We start from the raw sequence: 3,316 nt of genomic DNA, 5'->3' as shown, positions 1-3,316 counted from the left end.
TGTTAAGGAAACAATTCTACCAAAAACAGGAATAGAGGTAATTTAAAATATTCAAGACATATTAAATGCATGTCTGACTCCAAATTGCCATTAGTATGCTTTGTATTATAGGACGTAAAAACTACCCCCATCTATGGAATGTTAAGCTGAAACCCAAGACAATCAAAGCCTCCCATATTCAATATCCCACTATTTTCTGGTTGTACCAAAAAATAAACAACCAGCCAGTGATTTCACCTCTTTAAAAAAGCATTTACACTTAAAAAATGGGATGCGTTGGAATTCACTCCTTCTTAAAAAATGTTTCTAGAGCTACTAATAACCTTGTTTTTACAAAATAGTTGATAACAATATTCCTCTGGATTGTACAAAAAGGGAAACAGGGACCACTGATAAGACATGGTGTGTGATATTTATCAGAGTTGGCTTCTTTCTCTCCTGCTTCATCAGAGGCTAGACTGTACTGGTTTTTAGTTTCTCTGCTTTCTACAGGTAAACATTCTTTAGTTTCTTGGTTAGCCCCTTAGGCCTGTTTTCCCTTTGCTTCCCTTTTCCCTTTTGTTTTCATTTTTTTTTTGTCTGCAGAGTTATCATTTCCTGCCACCTTTTTTGGCTTTGTTTCTATTTTTGCAGGAGCAGGTTCAGCCAGAAACCTTACTGACTTCCTCTTAGGCGCCTCCTTCACTGCCTCGGGGACAGAGCTGAGCTTCCTCTTGGGCATCCTGGCTGCCCGGAAGGCACAACGAGCTCAGTGTCTTCAGGCTCCAGTACACCTAGAGCCTTCCCAAAGCTGGGTTGTTTGGCAGCTACTTTCAGAGCTGCTGGGAACCACCCAATTTGTCCTTCTTAATATATTCCCTTTTTTCACCCATACACTCAACCACTTCCCAACTGGCAATCATGAAAATGTTCTCTGTATCTGAGTCTCTTTCTGTTTCTTTGTTAATTTATTTTGTTATTTAGATTGCATATATAAGTGAAATCATATGGCATTTGTCTTTCTATGTCTCACTTATTCCATTCAGCACAATACCCTCCAGGTCCATCAATGTTGTTGCAGATGGCAAGGTTTCATTTTTTTTACACCTGAGAATTATTGCATTGTATATACGAGGTTGAACAATTAAGTTTGCAAACTTGTTGCAATGACTTTGCTAAACTTTTTTGATATCAGNTCTGTTCCCCTTCCCCCAATTCCCCAGCACTGTTCCCATCCCCACAATTCCAATCTAAAATAATAAAATGATATACCCACCCTAGTCAGTATTTCACTATCTGATACTGATCTAGGGTAATTAGAAGAGAAATTTCTATCCAAAGGCTGGAGATAAAACCAGTGTTAGATAAAGCTCTGATTGATAAACCTTAAGAGTTAGAGGGGGAAGTACATATCTGACCTACAGTTAGTTGAAATTCATCTGGAGTTCAGGCAATAAACAAGTCTCTATCTTCTAAAGTATTCCCCAAATTTTATAGAATAAAATAAATATAAAATAGGAAAAATGAAAATTTAAGCACTGAAACTGGAAATCTAAATTTATGAAGGTAAAACAAAATAATTTAGAAAGAAAAACCTCCAGGTATTTTTTATGTAGGATAGAAAAAATGAGTGGAAGGAAATAGAGAATGTTTCATTGTCCCTGCTCAACAAACAAACACACTTTGAGCTAACTTTTATTTCCCTATAAGTCTATATTTTAGGTCAGATTATACTTATAACACCTTAACAAATGTTAAGCTCCTACTATGTACCAGGCACTATGCTAGGTGCTTTACCAATAATATCTTATTGAATAATAGTAACAAGTATGTATTAATCTGGGTAGATAATATGAGATGCTCTACTAAACAAACCCATAATCTCCTTGACATGATACAATTTTTTTTTCCAGTCATGTCTCAGTCTATTCAGATATTGGTGGTTGCCTGCCCATAGTTCTCCTCCAAGCAGTGACTCAGAGACAGTAGGCTCTGTACATTTAGTAATTCCCCATTATATAAAGTGTCCTCAGAATTCTGTGCTAGAGCCTCTGTACTCCACTCACCAACAAACCAAGAGAGAGAGCATGGAGGACAACATGGGATGCTTCATGGTTAGGCCTAGTTGTGGTATATATCCATTCTGTCCACATTGCACTGGCTGAAACCCAGTCAAATGCCACAACTTAATTTCAAGACAGGCTGGGAAATAGTCTTTCTGTATGGTCATGTAAAGGAAATGACATTGGTTAGCATCTAGCTAGTCTCTGCCAAGATATGAGATAGATATTTTACACATAAGGAAATTGAGGCTTAATGGACTTCAGGGAGATAGAAGGAGGTGTTGGACCCAGATTTGAACCCAAGTGTATATGGTTCAAAAAAGTACATATTTTCCAACACTGCCTTATAAACTAACAACTGAAAAATATTCTCGCAATGTTCTAGGTCTTTCTGAAAATATACACAGGGAGAGGGTGTAGGGTATGGCATATGATGACAAGGGTAGGAAGCAACTATTGATTTGGGGTTTATTGAAGTTTCTGTTATAACACTCTTGAATTGTGTAAAGAAAAGCCTAAGTTGGTGAAGGCATGGGGAGGTTAAATTTATGGAATCCTGTCCTCAATATTTATTGCTGCATTAATCCATCAAGAAAACTGGTACTGTCTGGAATACCTTTTAGAGGATGTGGCTCTGCCTCGTTTGTTATATGTGCTGTCTTCTTTCCAACAGCTGTTTGACAGTATTTTTTTATTGCTTTTGATTCTTCCTCTTTGTTATTGCACTGCCACTGGTTGGATATACAACAATAATTTAGCAAATGCCAAAGTATCTCTGCTTGATGCAAAGCAAAGTTAGCAAAAGTAGCCAAAGTACCACAGGCAGATATAAAGCTTAATGTCTATTACTTAATACCATGCTATATGTTTTTCCCCCAAAAGTTAGGTATTTGTTGCCAGTTCTCTTTGATCTTGGCTGTTATTACAGATATTGGGGAGTTTAGGAATTGCCAGGCTATGAGAGAGACATGATCAAAATTGTACCTTAGTCAAATGGGAAGGAGACAGAATGTGTCCTCTGCCTTTCTGTTTTCTTTCTTTCATTCCTTTCCAGTCCTGCTTTCTTCAACCAAAATTCCATCATTTCAGTTTCTACTGCTACCTGTTATTCCATCCAAGATGGACTCTAATTGGTTACTGATACCCTAGTATAAATTAATTGAGTGCTTTTATACCTCCTGGAAACATTTTTGTTTTAAAAGCTGATAAATCGGGCCGGCCGAGTGGCATGATGGTTAAAAACTGGCTTGGGATGCCAGAGGGCCCCGGTTTGG

General features: G+C 37.6%; 1 pseudogene; it reads right to left on the bottom strand.

Moving 5' to 3' along the window:
- Positions 1-283: 283 nt before the first annotated feature.
- On the bottom strand, positions 284-721 carry LOC109371507 (non-histone chromosomal protein HMG-14 pseudogene; annotated as a pseudogene).
- Between the last annotated feature and the right edge of the window lie 2,595 nt (positions 722-3,316).

Source organism: Hipposideros armiger, unplaced genomic scaffold (genome assembly GCF_001890085.2).
Source record: "Hipposideros armiger isolate ML-2016 unplaced genomic scaffold, ASM189008v1 scaffold_575, whole genome shotgun sequence".
Lineage (NCBI taxonomy): Eukaryota > Metazoa > Chordata > Mammalia > Chiroptera > Hipposideridae > Hipposideros > Hipposideros armiger.
The sequence above is the reverse complement of the archived record's forward strand: the minus strand, read 5'-3'. Positions and strand labels throughout refer to the sequence as shown.